A 19,341-nucleotide genomic window follows, 5' to 3' on the forward strand; every position below is an offset into this window, starting at 1 on the left:
GAGTGTGTGAGTGTCTGTTTTATAGAATAAGAACCTGTCATAAACAGGTGCCCAGTGCTGTGCCCCACATCCTAGATGGGGAAAACCCGACCCCCAGAGGGGAAGTGAACTGTTCAGATCCCTCCCTAGTCTCGGAGCCTTCCGTGTCTTTCTGAACCTGTTTATCCAGCTAACGGCTTCCCGGCGTTGCCCTTCGGGGTTGGACCCAGAGAGGAACGTGTAGAGGGAGTTGATGGGCGAGTAAGGCTTCTCCAAGTGGGGCGCAGAGTGGGGCTCCTGGGATGGTGCCCACCTGCGTTTCAGCCACGTAGGGCATTCACAGCAGGCCTGTCCGCTCACGTCATAATGAAGGAAAACACGGCAGCTCTTACCGAGCCCGTCTCTGACCTTTAATTAGGTGCGGTGACGCGCTGGGCGCTGCTCAAGCCGGGAGGACTAGCAAGTTGCTGGTCTAATCATTTCAAAGGCTGCCGTATTTTATTGTGGCATAAAATTTGGAAGTCTCGTATTAAAACGTACCATTAAATGGGCCTCGAATAAATTGCTCGAGGCCAAAGAGAACTTTTCCCTCCTCCTTCCCCCAGCTAGCCTCCTCCTCCTCCCACCCCGGCTGTTAACTCTCTAGAGTCAGGCTCTGAGGGAAGGGGATGGAGGCGCCTGGGGAGAAGCAGGTTTAAAAGAAATTGTGGCAAGTTCAGGTGAGTCAGCCCACCGGTTGGGCCGGAGGCAGGCGCTGAGGCCTCTCGTCCCCCTGGGCTGGTGTCTTGATCAAATAATGAAAGAATCACAGCCTCCACCCTCTCGCTTCCCAGGGACCAGGTTTCCCTGCATAATCGTTGAGGATTGTATTTTTCCCCTTTTGTCCAGAAATAGAATTTAAAACCATTATGTGGAGCTTTAGAGAAAACAAGATGAACAATCACTTTTTTTTTGCTTTTTGGATCACACCTGGGGGTGCACAGGGGTTACTCCTGGCTTATGCACTCAGGAATTACTCAGGTGCTCAGGGGACCATGGGGATGCTGCTTGCAAGACAAATGCTCTACCCGATGTCTATCACTCCAGCCCCCAAACAACCACTTTTTAGGCTGAAAAAAACAAAACAAAACAGGGTGTGATACCAGGGACAATTACACAGTGAAATACGGTACCAAATATTTCCTTACTAGAACTAGTGGTAGTATTTCCAAAAAGGAAGATAAGTCCCAAGTTTCTCACCCTGGCGTACAAGACTTGACAATCCAGGTACTTCATAGGATATACGCCTTGCATGTGTGGGGCCTTGGGTTTGATCTCTATTGCTACACACACACACACACACACACACACACACACACACACACGCCAGACAGTTGCCGAGAGAAAGGGGACCTAAATGGATACATCTCTCTAGAGAATTTCTGCATTCTGGCCATTTCCGCAATTCTAGTATCTGTACGAGACCCCCCCACCCCCCAAACACAGCACCCTTTGTTACCTTTGGGCCTTCGCTTACCTCCATGGCTTCCAGGTGGACAAGGCCACCCATCTCTCAAGCCCTTTGGTCTCCAAAGTCCTGCATCCACCCCAACATGCCTTCTTCCATAGCCCCAGTTGGACAGACCGTTCCCTCCTCTGATCTCCTGGGTCACATTAACTGCATGAATTGGGGGTGTGTTTTAGCTGAGGGGTGTTCTGTTCACTGCTTATGTGTCTCAGTACCCTGGGGCAATGGCTCCTTCCCCAAGTCTGCAGACCCCTGGAGCCCAGCTGAACGCCACCAAGGTTTGCCCAAAATTGTTGATCTGCCATCGAGCCTCGCCCATCCCTACGCTCCTACCACAAGGCTCCCCTGGAAAAGAAATAGTCATTGGGGGGATTGTGTAGGCTGAGGGTCCCTCCTCGGAAACACCATATCCCCATTCCCAGGGTATGCATGGAGCCTGGGGTCTTTCAATGTGGAGAACTTAGGCAATGCTTCCTTTGCCATCAAAACCATCACACCTTGGGGCTGGAGTGATAGCACAGCGGGTAGGGTGTTTGCCTTGCATGCGGCTGACCTGGGTTTGAATCCCAGCATCCCATATGGTCCCTTGAGCACCACCAGGGATAATTCCTAAGTGCATGAGCCAGGAATGACTCCTGTGCATTGCCAGGTGTGACCCAAAAAGCAAAAACAAACAAACAAACAAACAAAAAATAAAACCATCACACCAGTTCCAGAAAACACGAAGAGTGCAGAGACAGCGCCATCGAGAGGGGCAAGAGGACTCTGTCCCGATGACAGAGCAGCCTATTCACCCGTGTCCTGGGGAGCCAGGGGTCATCTCATGGCACCTCTCAGGGCTAACTCCTGGCTCTACTCAGGGATCACTCCTGGCAGAGCTAAGGGGACCATGTCTGGTATTGGGGATCCAGCTACCGTCACTTGCAAGGTAATCACCTCATTTTCTCTCAGGCTCCCAGTGTCTCTTTTTCTCTATTTATTGGGCCTCCCAAAGTTGTGCATAGGAGATCCAGGAACTAATAATTCCAGTGACACCTGGTCTGCCTGACTAGACTGTTAAATGCTCTGGGGTGTTCTGTGATGACAGAGATGGAACTCGGGGCTTTGAGCAAGCTAGACCCGAACTCCCGCCCTCTGAGCTTGCTCCTTGGCCCTGTGCTCTTTTGATAACTTTTTCAGAATAACCTACTTTAAATTTCCCGGGAAAACATGAGCCACTTAGACTCTGGTTCTTTTCAGTGGTAAAATATATGTAACGTAAAATTTACCACTGGAACCATATTTTTAGTGGGTACTTCAGTGGCATTACCAGATTTGCACTGTGAGGCAAACATAGCAACCAGCGCCAGACCTTCCCTACTTCCCAGGAGGCATGAGTGCTCATACTTCCTGCCATGACCCAGCGAAGCCACTTTTTTTCTTTCTGTTTCTAGGACTTTTTTTTTCTTTTTCTTGCTTTTTGGGTCACACCCAGCCATGCACAGGGGTTACTCCTGGCTCTGCACTCAGGAATTACTCCTGGCAGTGCTCAGGGGACCCTATGGGATGCTGGGAATCGAACCCGGGTTGGCCGCATGCAAGGCAAACGCCCTACCTGCTGTGCTATCGCTCCAACCCCAGGACTTTGAATACTTTGGATGCTTTTTTTTTTTCATTTGTTTTCCATTTGTCACATGAAAACTATGACAAATGTTTTTACATAGTTGTCCATTTGTGACTGGCCTATTTCACGTATCATAGGTTCCCAGGGCTTATCTATATTGTGGTCTGTGTCAGATTTTCCTTCCTTTTGAAGGCTGAATAATATTCCATTGAATGTCTCTGCCATGTTTATTTATGATACATGTGTTGGTGAAGCAACCTGGATGGTTTCCATCTTTGGACTCTTGTGAGTAATACTCTAGGCAGATGGGCACAGGTACCTATTTGATCTCTGTTTTCAGGTCTCTGGGAAGAAAAGGCTAGAAGTGGGATTTCTGGATCTTGTGGTAATTCTATTCTCTCTCTCTTTCTCTCTCTCTCTTTATCTCTTCTCTCTCCCCCCTTCCCTCAGAGCAAGCATACCATATTCCAATATTCCATCTTAGAGTTTCACCACAAATTCATAAGGAAGCTCCAGCTCCCCAGCAATTATGACTGTTTCATAATAGCAGCCGTCCTAATGGGTACAAAGTGGAAATCTAATTGTGGTTTGGATTTGCATTTTGTCAATGATGAGGGCTGCTGAGTATCTTTTCAGGTATGTATTGAGTATTGGCCATTTGTGTGTCTTCCTTGGAAAAATGTCTACGCAAGTCCCTTAGCTGGGCTCTAATTGGGTTGTTTGTTTGAGGATTGCTTTTTCACGTGTGAAATCCTCTCTTCTCCACCCACTGCTCCCAGGCTTGACCGAGTCCAAGCAAACAGCCTCTCTGGCGCATTCACGCCTGACTCTGACCCATGATCATCATCAGGACGGCAATGCTGGGGACAAAGGGCCACCTCATGACACTTGTCTTTGGAGAAAACACCACTAATGACTGGGTAGGGGTGGGAAGGAGTCTGGGAGCTGTCCCTGGGGATTTTAAGAAGGTGACTGTCAGCTTGTGTGTCCCATTATTACTATTCCATGTTTTTTTAAAAAATGTTGTGGTTTATTTTATTTTTTTTTCTCCTGAGATGATGAGATGCATGGCTTTAAATAGGCCACGTTCTGTCCTTTCAGGACCAGCAGGAGGGTTATAAAGTCTTTTCCTCAAAGATGCTCTTTTTGCTGAAAACTCCAAGCGATACTCTGGGGCCAGGGGCAGGGCGGGGCGGGGGGTGGGCTGGGGCTTGGGGGGAGAGTGGGCACTGAGTCTGCTTAGGCCCAGGACCTGAAAACTCATTCCACGCCTGAGTCTTCTTCTCAGCCTCTCCCGGTTCACTGAGGCAGGAGGTTGGAAGAGGCAGATCCTTTCCCCAGAGCCCAAAGCAGCCCCTCCTGGCCGGCAAACCTGGGATGCTCACGTCCACGGACACCTGAGCCCTTGCTGCAACCTCAGCGGTGGCTGCATGGCGCCTGCGCGGGCCTCAGGGTTAGTGCTGGTCTCAGGAGGGAAGCGGAAGCTGCTCTCTCCGGCCCTCTTTCCCTCTCCAGATGTGTTTCCTCCTTCACTGCCCCCGAGGGACCCTGCCTCCGACACCCCCTCCTTCTACTCCTGCCACACACCTGACACCCTCCCTCCCATGCTGTCCCCCCATCCTACCCCCACATTATCCTAAAACCCCCTCTTGGTGCTCCTCCCAGCTCACTCCCCTCCCCTGAGTGCTTAGTAGTTGGGGGACCAGCTTTCTTTGAAGGGGCTCAGTGTACTCAGGACTTACTCCTGGCTCTGTGCTCAGGGATCACTCATGCAGATGCTCAGGGACCATAAAGGTGCCAGGGAGCAAGCCCAGGTTATCGAATCTCTGTATAATCTCCCCAACCCAAAGACAACATTTCTTTGGAAGACAGAAGCGATGCCAATTTCTGGCCAGTGGAATGTGAGCAGAAATGTGTGTGTAGTTTCTTTCCTTCCTACTCTCTCTCTTTCTTTTTTCCTTCCTTCCTTCTTTTTCCTTTCTTCATTTCACCTTCTTCTCCTTTTTCTCTTCTTTTTCTTCTCTTTATTTCTTCTTTCCTTCTTCTTTCTTTTCTTCTTTCTTTCTTTCCTTCTTTCTTTCTTTCTTTCTTTCTTTCTTTCTTTCTTTCTTCTCTTTCTTTCTTTTCTTTCTTTCTTTCTTTCTTTCTTTCTTTCTTTTCTTTCTTCCTTCCTTCCTCCTTCCTTCCTCCTTCCTTCTTCCTTCCTTCCTTCCTTCCTTCCTTCCTTCCTTCCTTCCTTCCTTCCTTCCTTTCTTTCTTTCTTTTCTTTCTTTCTTTCTTTCTTTCTTTCTTTCTTTCTTTCTTTCTTTCTTTCTTTCTTTCTTTCTTTCTTTCTTTCTCTCTTTCTTGCCTCCTTGCTTCCTTGCTATCTTTCTGTTTGGGGGCCACTGCAGCAGTGGTCAGGACTTAATCCTGACTCTAAGCTCAGGAATCATTCCTGATGGTGCTCAGAGGATCCTATGGGATGCTAAGGATCAAACTGGAGTTGACCATGTGCAGGGCAAGCACTCTACCCGCTGTACTCCTACCCCCTGGCCCCAGCCCCAGATGTTTGTCGTTTCTATATTACACCTTTAAAGGAAAGAACTGGAATTTTGCCTTTCTCTTTCTTGCCTTTCCTTCAGCTAGAATGTGGATGTGAAGGCAGGAGCTACTGCAGCCATTCTGGACACATGAAATGGGAACCTGAGTTTGAGGATGGCAGAGCAATTACACAGACGGAGATCTCGGCATCCTTCCAGCCTGAGATAGGATAATTGAAGGAAAGAATTAGATCCTGACCCTAATAAATTATTTTTTTTTCTTGAGATGGGAACATTTTGCAATTGATGCCAGGTTAATGATGGAAGAGAAAACAGAGAAGGATAAACTCACCCAAAACTAGAGCCATATATCAAGCCAGAGACGTCTTTAGGTGAAACGAGAGAGGAGTGTTTGCTGCCCTAATATCTCCCTCTGTGGGCTGTCTCTGTTTGGGGGCTGGATAGTCTCCTCTGCATCGTAATAGCTCCTGCGTCACCTTCACCCAACAGCCCAGACCCTCCCATCCCGTGTTTCCCAGGCTCACTCCTCTGTGACCTCCGGACGCCATCTCCTCTCTCTGGCCTCCTGCCTGACCTTCGTGCAGCTTTCATCACCCTCCGCAGTGCTGCCAGAAGCGTCCGTCTGTAGCGGGAGGTGGCCTGCTCCTGAAGGCTGCTCTGTGCATCTCTGCCCTGTGCTCACCGGATGCCCTGCTCCACGTCCTGACCATGAAAACTGTCTCCGGACATTACCAAGTGTCCCCTGGGAAGGGGACAAACCCTCTGTGGTGGGAGGCCCCTGTAACCCACACTCACCTGAGCGCACCTCTCCCTGGTGAATGCCTGCATCTTCCAGGACTCACAGGCTGAGTGCCCTTTGGGGGATGCTCCACACAGTGCTCCCCTCGCCCCACCCCGAGGGTGCTGCCCTCCCTGCCCCCTCCCCAGGCACCCCGCTCTCTGGAGATCTCCGAGGATCTGCCACAGGCTGGTTGTGCCGTGCTTGGCCTGAATTCGTGAGCCTTTGCTAAACGCTCTCGGTTCTTTCCCCCCAAGTTCCATGCTGACTTTTGCCCCCAGACTGGGTCCTGAGGCCCCTCCTTCCCTGGCGAGGGGCAGGACCAGTCGCAGCTGATGGCTAGCATGCAGGCTGCCCCCTGCAGACGGCTGGCTGAGGATGGAGTGTCGTGGGGAGGGACCGGACGGGTGCGGGCGACAACTGGGTATGGCGTGTCCACTGGAGCAGGGAAAGAGGAGGCCTTGGAGGGGGGTGAGCCTGCTCAGGGGCCCACATGTTGGAGGGAGTGGCCCACCATAAGGTCAGGGCCACGGTAAGGACGGGGCAGGGAGAGACCAGCATTGCAGCTTCCACAGAGGCAGACTTTGGCGTAATAAAAAATTGGAGTGATAGCACAGCAGGTAGGACGTTTGACCTTGCATGCAGCCGACCCGAGTTCGATTCCTACATCCCTCTCAGAGAGCCTGGCAAGGTACTGAGAGTATCCCGCCCACATGGTAGAATCTGGGCAAGCTACCCGTGCATATTTGATATGCTAAAAATGGTAACAACAGGGGCTGGAGTGATAGCACAGCTGGTAGGGCGTTTGCCTGCATGCAGATGACCTGGATTCGAATCCCAGCATCCCATATGGTCCCCTGAGCACTGCCAGGAGTAATTCCTGAGTGCAGAGCCAGGAGTAACCCCTGTGCATCACTGTGTGTGACCCAAAGAGCAAAAACAAACGAACAAACAAACAAACAAAAAAACAGTAACAAGACTCACAGTGGAGATGTTACTGGTGCCCGCTTGAGCAAATAAAAAATAAGTGTTAAAAAAACAGAACTTTGGGGCTGGAGTGATAGCACAGTGGGTAGGGCATTTGCCTTGCACACGGCCAACCCAGGTTCAATTCCCAGCATCCCATATGGTCCCCCGGAGAACCACCAGGAGTAATTCCTGAGTGCAGAGCCAGGAGTCACCCTGAGCATCACCGGTGTGAGCAAAAAAAAAAAAAAAACACCCAAAAAATAGAACTTTGAGGGCTGGAGAGGTAGTGAGGCACTCCCCTTGCATGTGGATAACTTGGGTTCGATTCCTGGTACCACAGGCAGCCCCCCGAGCCCTGCCAAGAGTGATTGCTGAGCACAGAGCCAGGAGTAAGCCCTGAGCACTGCCGTGTGTGGCCCCCAAATAAGTAGAACTTTGAGACAGTGAAAGTGCCCACCGGTGAGTGGATAAAGAAGATGTGGTTTCTTGCTCCAGGTGCTGGTCAGCTATAAGGAGAGGGGAAGGTGTGCCATGAGCAATGATACAGATGCTTCTAGAAGGTCCTTGGTCTTGCCCAGTAGGTCAGATGGGGCTAGAGAGATGGGACAGCGGGGAGGTCCTTTTCTTGCAACCCGGCTTCAATCCCGGACACTGCATGGGAGTGATCCCTGAACTCAGAGTCAGCAGTGAGCACTGAGCACTGCCAGGTGTGATCTAACACCCCCCAAAAGGAAAGTTCTGGGGTCTTGGGGAGATAGTGCAGTGGGTTGGGCACTTGCCCTGTATGCGGGTGACCCGAGTTCAATTTCTGGCACTCTAGTGCCCCCCCCCCAGCCCTGCCAGGAGTGAGCCTGAGTGCAGAGCCCTGAGGAGGAGGAGGAGGACCTGGGCACAGCCGGGTGTGGTCCCAAACAACAAGAACAAAAAAGTTCTGATCCATTAGAGGCAATTCTGGAAAATGTGTTTATTTAACACCACCTAGTTATTAAAATGAATCCTCACTCACCACTGCCGTCCTCTCCACTGCTGGGGCTGCCCTGCGTGGCTTCTGCCTGCTCTGTTCTCTGCACCCTGCAGGTGAGGGTGGCCGTGGAGGGGCCACTCACCCGCTGCCCGTGCCCCGCTGCTCTGCTCTTTCTTGGTCCACCCCGAAAGAGATGCTTAGGTGCTGGGGGAACACCCGATCCTGCTAGGGGGTCTCCCGTGGACAGTCTACTCTGCAGGAAAGCCCCTTACCGTGACCCGGGAGGGAAAGGAGTGGAGGGGGGATGAGTGGCAGAAACAAGATCTGGAGACCTGCCCCCCAGGCCTCTGCTGTGGGCACTGAAAGCCCATTGGGTTGAATGGGAGACTGAGGCTTTGCTGGTTTGTCTTTTCTTCCTCCCCTCCCCTTTTCCTGGCCGGCAGTCTCATGGTGACAGACACATTCTAAGGTCCTTCCCATCAGCAACAGTGGAGTTTCCCTGCGTGCTGGGGAGTTACACAGTTGTGAATGGTCCCCCCTGAAAACCAGTCGGTACAATCGAAGCACATCAAATATCCATGATACAAGGATGTTTCATTACATCAGACAATAGGGCATCGGGTCTCAGGACACATGCAATCCCCGGCCATTGAATGGACATCTGTGTGACAGGTGACCTGTTACTACCTTTGCTTTGCTTGGGGGCGGGTGTGGATGAGGGACGGTACCCAGCATTGCTCAGGGCTCACTCCTGGCAGTGCTCAGGGGACCATATGTGGCATCAAGAATCAAACTGGTGTCGGCTCCGCAGGATCCGAGCTCTCCCCTGTGCCCTCCCGTGCCCTGAGATGGTCTGGCATTCCAGCGACGCGTGTTCTCAGGCAGAGACTCCATGCACACAGCAGAGATGGGACAGCGACATTGCTGAGCAGGGACCAAAACCATCATACTTGGATGGTCACTACCCACCTCTGGTGCAGGGACCCTCACACCCATGGGTCTTGGCACAGTCTTAACCCTGCCACCCCTCAGGGGCACTTAGCGGCTCTCCAGTCCCTGAGAGAGACTGGAGACTTGCCCAGAGACCCCGGAGGGTCTGGAGACTCTTTTTTTTTTTCTTTTTGGGTCACACCTGGAGATGCACAGGGGTTACTCCTGGCTCTGCACTCAGGAATTACTCCTGGCGGTGCTCAGGGGACCATATGGGATGCTGGGAATCGAACCCGGGTCAGCCGAGTGCAAGGCAAACACCCTACCCGCTGTGCTATCGCTCCAGCCCCCGGGTCTGGAGACTCTTGCCCCGAGACCCAGGAGGATGTGTGGGTGGGAGGCGGCTCTGGTCCTGCTGGTTCTCCCGGGGGGCCCTGGAAAGTGAGTCTTGAGCTTTATGGGACCTGCGGGAGGTGAATCAGGCTTTGACTTTCTTTCTGGGGGCTGGCGGGGCCACCCTGCTCTCTGGGCAGAGAGGAGGGGGCTCATGAGCGGAAATGCAATTCGTGGGATGGGACCCCCAAGACCACACCACCCACTCCACGTGGAACTAGTCATTCCTGAACCACCTGGTGACTGTCCTGAAACCCACGTGAGACCCTTAGTTTATCCCCAGCACCACACGTTCCCCAGAGCACTCAGACTGTGGCCCCTACACATGAAAATAAGTCAAAGCAGGCTCATTCTTTCTCTCTCCCCCCTAAAGTCAGCGTTCTGCGGGGAATAGGTCTGATTCACCCCCATGTCGCCCACAGTCCCCACACACGGCCCAGGACAAAGTGACTGAATGGGAGGGGTAGGGAGGGAGAAAAATAAGAGGAGGGGGCCAGAGAGGGGTACTGTGGGTAAGATGCTTGCCTGGCATGCAGCCAACCCGGGCTCTGTCCCCGGCACCCTATCTGGTCCCTTGAGCATCACCAGGAGTAATTCCTGAGGAGCAGAGCCAGGAGTAAGGCCTGAGCACAGCTGGGTGTGTGCCCTGCCCACAAGGAAAAAAAAAAAAGGAAAGCGGGGAAGAGGCTGTGGGTGCGGCGTCATGGGAGAGCGCAGGCTTTGCCTGTGGAGAGGCTGGGTTTCGGCTCTGGCACCAGCACCAAAAACTAAATAAAAGAGGGGCTGGAGCGATGGCACAGCAGGTAGGGCGTTTGCCTTGCACGCGGCCAACCCGGGTTCAATCCCCAGCATCCCATATGGTCCCCCGAGCACCGCCAGGAGTGATTCCTGAGCGCAGAGCCAGGAGTAACCCCTGTGCATCGCCGGGTGTGACCCCAAAGGCAAAACAAACAAAAAACAAACAACTAAATAAAAGAGGGCCAGAGTACAGCAGGTAGGGCGCTTGCCTTGCATGCACACGCCACCCGGTTTGTTTCCCGGCACCCCATCTCGAGCCCCACCCGGAGTGACCCCAGAGGAGTGACCTTGCAAAACCTCTGGGTGTGGCCCTCACACAAACGAATAAAAGAAGAATTTGAAATGGGGCGGGGGTCAGAGAGGGAAGTCAGGGGGCGGGGCATCGGCTTTGCACGCTCGAGGCAAGAATGGATCCCCCTCACCACGTGGTCTCTCGGGCACTGGCAGGAGCCGCCCCTGGTCCCGGGCCAGGGGTACCCCTGGGTGCTGAGCGCGGGCGTGGAGTCCAGGTCGCGCCCTGTCCTGGCTAAGGTCCATCGGGGCATTCCCCGGGGGGAGCCGGGTGAGGGCGGCCGAGCAGAGATGCTCCCGCCGCCCTGGCCGTCTCGGGCGCGTGCCTCTGAGCGCACAGGCCACTTTACTGGCCGCGTCTGAATCACGCTGTCCCGGCGAGGAGGAATGCGGCGTGATTCAGGGGCTGGGGCTTGACCACGGCCAGCCTCCCGAATGACTCCGTCGGTAATAACACCGCGGACTTTTATGTCTGCCTTTCATCGCACATCTCAAAGCACCGTGAAAACATTAATTAGGGCTCTTGGCAGGAGGTGCTGCGTTGTAAATATCACTCTCCCCACCTGGCGGACACGGTAAACTGAGCCAGGGAAGGGCAGGCGGCTTCGGCTCCAGCTTGCTGAGGCCGAGGCCCCACCTTGGAGGCCAAACCCCAAGCCCTTGACTTCTCTCCCCTCCTTCCCAGGCTCTCACGGGAATGAAATGGTTTCACATCCTCTAGAGGTGAAAGGCAGCGATGTTCCCCCTTTTCTCAAAAATGCCCCCTCATGCCACCCTGGGGGAGGGGGCACCACGGGGCCCACCGGGGCATGTCAAGGCGCTTAAAACAGGTTTTAGGAGGGCACGGCAGGTGGGCAGCTTGCTCTCCCTTTGGTGCTCCAAATAAGTGCTTTTCCCTAATGCTATGAGAAGTTCCTGGGTTAACCATGTGGTTGGAGTTCCTGGCGTGATTCCTGCTATCGGGGGCACATTTGCAATGCCTTCCAAAAACTCGTTTCGAAGGAAAAGAATGCTCGCCAGCGGCTTCCCCGGAAGCCAGAGCTTTGGGAAGAGAGAGGGGCCCGAGGGGAGAGGAGCGGAGGCAAAGGCGAGGCCGGCAGGAATGCGGCCTGACAGAGCTCCTCGCCGCCTGGCTATGCCAGGCGCTGCCACCGGGGGCGCTGCTGCCACCGGGGGCGCCCCTCCCAACCATAGGCTTCCTGGGGTGACTCACCCGGATCATTTAAATAGAGGCGGCCACAGGGCCAGCCTCACTCATGCTGCAGCCTTGAGTCTTCCCAGAGTCTCCTGCTCCTTCTGGTCCACGGTGGGCGGCGGGCGCCGAGCTGCGGGTGAGTAGACAGAGCGCCCCCGCCCCTCTCCCAACATCCCTCCTTCCTCATGGGCTGGCTGCTGGACAGAGGTTTCCAAACGGGCAGGGCTGGTGTAGGGTCTGGGAGTGCTCTGAGGACACTGCCCCCGGGAGTCTGCACCAGAGGGAGGTCTGAGCTGGCCCGGAGGGCTGACCCCTTTGGGGTGACTAGCCTCCCTCTCCTTTCGGAGCCCTTGACCCACCTCCTGCCCACATGCCTTTACATCCCGCCCCACCCCGACTAAGATGCTCTGATGTGATGTGCCACTGAGTGTTGATGAATTCAGCACATCAATTAATTATCCACCCAATGAGCCACTTTCTGCATAATCGCTCCACTGGAGGAAGAATCTCTCTCTTTGCCTCTCTTTCTCCCCCTTTCTCTCTTTATCCCTTTCTCCCTGTCCCTCTCTTCTCCCTCTCTTCCTCCCTCCCTTCCTTTCTCTCCTCTCTCTCTCTCCCTCTCCCTTTCTCCCTCCCTCCCTTCCTTGATCCTCTCTCTCTCTCTCTCTTTCCCCCTCTCACTCAGTTTCTCTCTCTCTCCAAGGCCACTGGTCCCAGAGACTGATCCCACTCAGAGCTCTCTGCCAGCAGTGCTTCTGGGGGACCATGCACCCCTGGGATCAGGGATCGGGACAGAGGTTCCCACCTGCAAACCATCTGTGCCAGCCCCTCGAACCATCTCCCAGGGTGGCCCTAGACTCTCTCCTCTTAAGGCTCAGTTCTGGGGTCTCCTGGTGGTCTGCCCTTCATTTGGATCTGTGTGGTATCAAAGAAGGACTCATTGAGAGAGACCCGTCCTCTTGTTATTTACTTTTCTTCGGTGCTCTGGGCTTACTCCTGGCTCTGCACTCGGGGATCACTCCTGGCTGGGCTCTGGGAGCACACAGGATGCCGGGGTTGAACCTGGATCTGCCACGTGCAAGGTCAATGCCTCACTGCTGTCCAGCTCTCTGGCGAGCCTCATCGAGAGACCCATGGCTGCTGCACCAGCAGCTCCAACAGGGGTCCCAGTCTGTCGCTCCTGCCTGGAGCTCAGCAACGCACCCAAGATGGCCTGTGAGAGGCCTGGGTGACCCTTTCCTGGCTGCTTTTTGCTCCTCCCAGCCAGAGCAAACGTGTTTGTGTGGGGGTACTTGGCTGGAGCGCCAGGGAGTGTCAGGGCTGGAACCTCGTTCGTGGTGTGAGTGCTCCTAAAACATGGCCCCTGTTGGACCCTGACCCGTGTCTGCAGGGGCAGGACTGAGGACATCATCACTGAGAACTGGGACTTTTCTGGAGCTTCCTGCCCCGGCCCATGTGTGCGAGAGCCGTCCAGGGCCAGATGTGTGTGTGTGTGTGTGTGTGTGTGTGTGTGTGTGTGTTCCCCGGGACGAGCAGGGTTGCCCGGGGTGGACCCTAACGCGCAGTCTGCCCAGGGGTGCCCCCTTCTTGAGTTGGTCGGGGATCACAGAGCTGCTGCTCTGGCGACTCTCAGAGGCTTTGGGGCTGGGACTCACCGGGACTTTGCCGCCACTGAACATCTGGGCCACAGTCGGGGCCAGGCAGTGCCATGTGCCTGTGGTCTTGAGTCACCAGCGGGCTCTGCAGCGGAGAGACGAGCTAGGGAGAAGGGGCGGGGCGAGGGGAACCTGGGTTTGGAAGGAGGACCCTGCAGACCCAAAGGCTCTGCCAGACTGGGAAGCCCCCCGGCCCTCAACCACACACACACACACACATACACACACACACACACACACACACACACACACAGAGTGGAGGCCAGGAAGGTGGGCCTGGGTCAGAGTGGATCCAGATGTGGAGAAAGGCAAGATGGAAACAGCCAACCAGCAGACACGGCTGAGGCCGGCAGACACACAGCAATTTGCTCCCTCCAGCCTGACCACTAAGGACCAGCTGTACTGCCGCTGGCTTGGCTGCTGGAAACCAGGATTCCGAATTGGTTTCCAAGATGCTGTGATGAGGGCCATGTCCTTCTCTGCTCGGCCCGGGGGCTCCCCTGCGCAGGGTGGCTAAGGTCCAGGACCGATCAAACTGGGCTGGCCAGGAGAGCTCCAGGGGACCGGACGCTTGTCCACCCCCTGCACATTTGCTGACTTAATTACAGCCTGTGCTGGCCTTTCTGGAGCCATTTCCCACCTCCCCTTCCCTCCCTGGGGGCCGGGAACGAGTCACTTTTTTTGTTTCCTTTTGTACCCGGATGGACTTGGCTCTGAAAGTCACAGGCAAGGGGCAGGCTGGAGACAGTGCCGGGGTAAGGGCTTGCCTTGCCTCTGGCCCACCTGGGTTTGATACCCAGCACCTCCAATGGTCTCCTGAGCAGCGCCAGGAGTGGTCCCTGAGCTCAGAGCCAGGAGCAAGCCCTAAGCACAGGCGGGGGGGGGGGTACCCCGAAAGTCCCCAATTCAGCAACAATAAAATGACGAGCAAGGTGAGGGTGAAGAGTGAGAGAAGGAGCCTGATCTTGGCGCTCTAAGATCCTCTGTGACCGCAAGAGTCCTGAGGGCCTGGGGATGGAGACAAGGGACTGGCCCCCTTTGGGGAGTGACCCCCTTTCTCTTCTTTCCATCCAATCCTCCAGGTCATCCGGGGGAGGGGGAAACTGAGGCAACAGGCACGTAGGCTGGGGTCACCGAAGGCAGAGGGAGCAAAGCTCAGACACAGGTTAGACACCTCCTGGCCTTGTGGTATGGTTCGGGGGCTCACTCTGCTCCCCAGGTCTGTAGATCCATGTTCTAGAACCTTCTACTGACTCTCTGGACACGTGCCCTCTCACTCGGGGTGTCTTTGGGTTCCCACCTGCAGGAGGACAAGGGGCTTGATCAGAGACTCACGGTAGTTTTCAGAACCCTCAGGTTCTGGCCTCTGAGCTTCGTTTCTGGAAGCAGCGCCTGGGACTGGTGCTAACCAACCACAGGAACTCCCCTGATCCCCGAGGGAGACACGAGGGGCCACGGAAGGAAGTGTCTGGTCATCTCGGAGGACCAGGCGTGGCCCGACCTTCAGACCCCCAGCCCCGCTCTATGGCTCTGCTCTGGGTGAAGGGGGCAGTGACGCAGGCCAGGCGCGCAGGGCCCAGCCTGTCTCTGCCCGAGTGCTGGGGACAGTGGCCGATGCCTGAGTCACTGGGGGAAGTGGCTGGCGGTTAAGGGCCCCCACCTGGACGAAGGGATGCAGCCATTGGTGGGCGGAGCCTCCAAAGATCCTGATTTCACTCGCAGCACAAGGAACAGTCACAGGAACTCACTTTTATTGGGTCCTCGTTTGGTGCCAAGAGCCTGACCTACCGGGAGTTTTATGTGCTTTAACTCACTTCATCCTCACGGCAGCCACGCCATGAAGTCAGTTTTGTTACAAGTTTCCCAGGCACAGACGCGACTTCTGCATACCTGTCTGGGAGGAAGGGGGGGCACTCCTACTGTGTGAGGTGGGGGGGTCTGTGTGCATTGGGCCTTTCAGTGAGCCCCTTGGGATTTGGGGGGGAGGTGGGAGGAGGAGAATGCCACACCTGGCAATACTCAGGGGTTTCTCCTGGCTCTGCACTCAGGAGTTACTCCTGGCAGTGCTCGGGGCACCAAATGGGATGCTAGGGATCAAACCTGGGCTGGCCGTGTGCAGAGCCAAGCACCCTACTTGCCGTCCTATCCCATCAGTGAGACCGCTGGGACCTAGCTCAGGGGAGGTCAGTACTGGCTGGGGCGGAGGCAGGGGTGAGTGGGGAAGGGGGAGGAACACTCTTAACAATCTCAACTCTGGCTTCTCTCTCCAGTGCTCTCAGACTGGACAGAGCCAGCCCCCCGCCGACGGGTTTTGGGCAATCTCTGCGGGGAGAAGCTCAGGCCAGGGCAGAGTTCTCTCTGGGCCAAGAAGGGACTCGTTCAGGGCTGGAGTGATAGCACAGCAGGTAGGGAGTTTGCCTTGCACACGACCAACCCGGGTTCGATTCCCAGCATCCCATATGGTCCCCTGAGCACGGCCAGGTGTAATTCCTGAGTGCAGAGCCAGGAGTGACCCCTGAACATCACTGGGTGTGACCCAAAAACCAAAAAAAAAAAAAAAAAAAAGGGACTTGTTCAACGTGACAGTGTCCTGATTAACACGGAGAGACCGTGACCAGAGGGACTGAGATGACAGACCCCTGAGACAATGGGCGGTTCATTCTGAGGGCTCGCTGGTGGCTCTCTGGGGAGGGCGGATGAGGTGGGGGCGGCCTGGGCTGAACCAGCTCTCTGTCCCTGTCAGATAATGCCAGAGCTGCTGAGGTGCCTGGGAGTCTTTACAGGAGGGGAAACTGAGGCCTAGGGCTCCGTCGCTGGCCTCCAGCCCAGAGTGGCACAGCTGTCTCTCGGCAAACCTCGTGCTTAAGGAATATGAACAATGGCATTAAGCCCCCAAAGCCCCCCTCCTCCCAGCAACCTAGGACCCCGAGGCTCATGACACGTTTGCGTACGAATCACGGGCAGCTCTGGCTAGCGAGACCCACAGGGGAGGGGCACGTCGCAGGGTCCCGAGAGCTGTCCGGCCGTCTTTCCTCTGTCTGTCTGCTGGGCTCGCTGACTCCCCAGGCCAGCTCCAGGGGGCAGGCGGCCCTGGCCAGGGCTGGCGGGAGTGTCCGCAGCGCCCCGGGCCTGCCTCAGGGAGGAGGGTGTAATCAGGGCTGCTCTGAGGGTTTAACTGGCGTTTCTCACAGCTGCCAAGCGGCGGTGCGTGGCGTGGGCTATTAGACTACCGTGCTCCCGAGGGTCTGGGCCTCCGGGAGGGGGGCCGCCCTCCGGGGTGGGGGGGCTCGTTGGAGGTCCTTGCAGGGCGTGGCCAGCTGTGGCGGGTCTCGGGGGTGGGACTCAGCTCGGGTGGGCTCTGCAGACACGGGGATGGGGAAAGACGGGAAATCTGCAAATTCTTGACATTCTTTGTCAGCCGAGGGTGGCCCGTTTGGCTGGTTCCCCTCCCAGCCAGACTGCACTCCCTTGGCCCTGCGCACTTCGTCCTGCGGCTGGAGCCCCTTCCCCCGCTGGGGAAGGTCGAGGCCTCAGTGCCCAAGTCTGGGCCCGCCCGCTTGCTCGCTTGCTTGCTTGTGGACACTCCCTTCAGGCTGGTGCTGTGGCAGCTGCCCTGACAAGTGTGCCGGGCACAGGAGGGGGTGGGTGGGGGGTGCTAGCTTGCTTCGCCCTGTGTGAGTCCATCCAGGCACGTTTCGCTCACGCACACTCTCACAGGCCAGCAAACGCACGCCTCGTCCACGGGGACTGGACGGAGCAGGCGCTGGCTACAGCTCGTCCTGCTCCGAAGCTCAGTCCTTGCGTTCCGAGCCCTGGGGAGGGGGGCAGCCCGGAATCTTCTCCCCAGCTGCCTCGCCACGTGTCTGTTCTGCCTCTGTGGGCCCCGCGCCAGGACCGGGAGCTGGCGACCTCCAGGAGGCCGTGCATCCTGATGTGGACGGGGTGTCTTTGGCCGAGACACGAGGCTGTTCTCCCCACTACGCCCGCCTTTGTGCCTGGGCTGAGCCGTCTCAGCCACCCCCAGTCAGGCTCCTTCCTGTAACCCAGGAGTCCTGCCTGGAGACTGCGAAAGGGCTTGCGGTTCCCTGCACCAGCGATTCACTTTCAGTTCCTTCAAAGGACCCGCAGTCCCTCTGGTTTCTTCACCGTCCTCATACCTTCTCTAGAAGGTGTTCAAGAGGGGGTTTAGCACAGGTTTTCTTAAATTCCAGGATGGCACTGAGGGCCATGTAGAACAAGACCGTCTCTTCCTTTGTTCCCCATGTGATACTTCTGTTAATGGAGTCTAAAATGACATTAGTGTTTGTGAATGGTCTTCTTTCCTTGATATTATCCATGAAAAGTCTCAAGTCTTTCTCCCGGGGTGAAGGCTGAGTTACTTTTCCCCAGAGTCTTCCTGTCCAGACACTTAGTTTTCCTGCTCTCAGGGTCTATGCCTGATATTTGTTGATAAAACTTTATCATTTATAATAATAATAATAATATAATAGTATTTGTTTATAATAAATAATAACAATAATAAAAATTATTATTTATTATTATTATTATTATTGGACTGGAGCAATAGCACAGTGGGTAGGGTGTTTGCCTTGCACACGGCTGACCCAGGTTCAATTCCTCCAGCCCTCTCAGAGAGCCCAGTAAGCTGCCGAGAGTATCCCGCCCGTATGGCAGAGCCTGGCAAGCTACCCGTGGCGTATTCTATATGCCAAAAACAGTAACAACAAGTCTCACAATGGAGATGTTACTGGTGCCCGCTCAAGCAAATAGATGAACAATGGGATGACAGTGCTGCAGTGCAGTGCATTATTATTATTTTGGTGTTTGTGTAATACCCAGCAGTATTTAGGAGTAATTTCTAGCTGTGCACCCAGGAGTGGCAGTGCTAGGGGACCATATGGGATGCTGAAGATCAAACCCAAGTCACCCATGTGCAAGGCAAACGCCTTACCCACTATACTATCGCTCTGGCCTCAAAACTTCATCATTTTAGATGTCTCCGTAGTTTACCATGGACACTAACTCCATAGCTTCATTTCTTCGCATCTGGATGCCTCGACTAACTTCTTCTCCCTTTCTTTTCCCCACTGTCTACATGCTTAGTCGAGTCCTGAGTGGAAAAGTACAGTCACGCAGGTCCTGGAGGGGCTGTGACGAAGAGAACAACCAGGGGTTGGGTGGCTCGAGGGGAACCTGGACTCCCTTCTCAGAGTGAGTTTGTGGGGAGGCGGGAGGGTTGGGGTGCCCTGGGCTGAAGAGAGACTGGGGCTCAGCTCACCCTGAGAGACCCGATGGAAGGCACGATTCTCAGCCCTGGGACTGACTCAGCACTTCGGGAGTCGAGGGGGCAAAGGGCAGTCGGAGAAGGACCTTCTCCACCCGCACACCCATCGTGCTCGCACCTTCTTCCTGCGGCTCCGGAGTTTTTCTCGTTCAAAGGAGAGTGTGTGTCTACAGGAACAGGGCAGGTACTCAGCCGGAAGCTGGAAGTGGGGATCGTGTTCTCTGCATCTCTGTTGCCCTGTGCTCAGCCCCCCTGGCACCTGATGGTCTTGGATGTCCAGCAGCTCTCATCCCTGAAGGGGTCCGAGACCCCTTTCTGAGAGCCTTGGATGGAAGCGGTGGAGGCTTCTGGACTAAGAAAGTCAAACGTGGAGCTCTCGGAGACCCCCGTGCCTTCAAGCATTGCTGAAGTCCAGGTGGTGGGGAGGTCTGGGGCACCTGGGGCCCTCCCCT

Source organism: Sorex araneus, chromosome 2 (assembly GCF_027595985.1).
Source record: "Sorex araneus isolate mSorAra2 chromosome 2, mSorAra2.pri, whole genome shotgun sequence".
In the NCBI taxonomy this organism is placed as follows: Eukaryota; Metazoa; Chordata; class Mammalia; order Eulipotyphla; family Soricidae; genus Sorex; species Sorex araneus.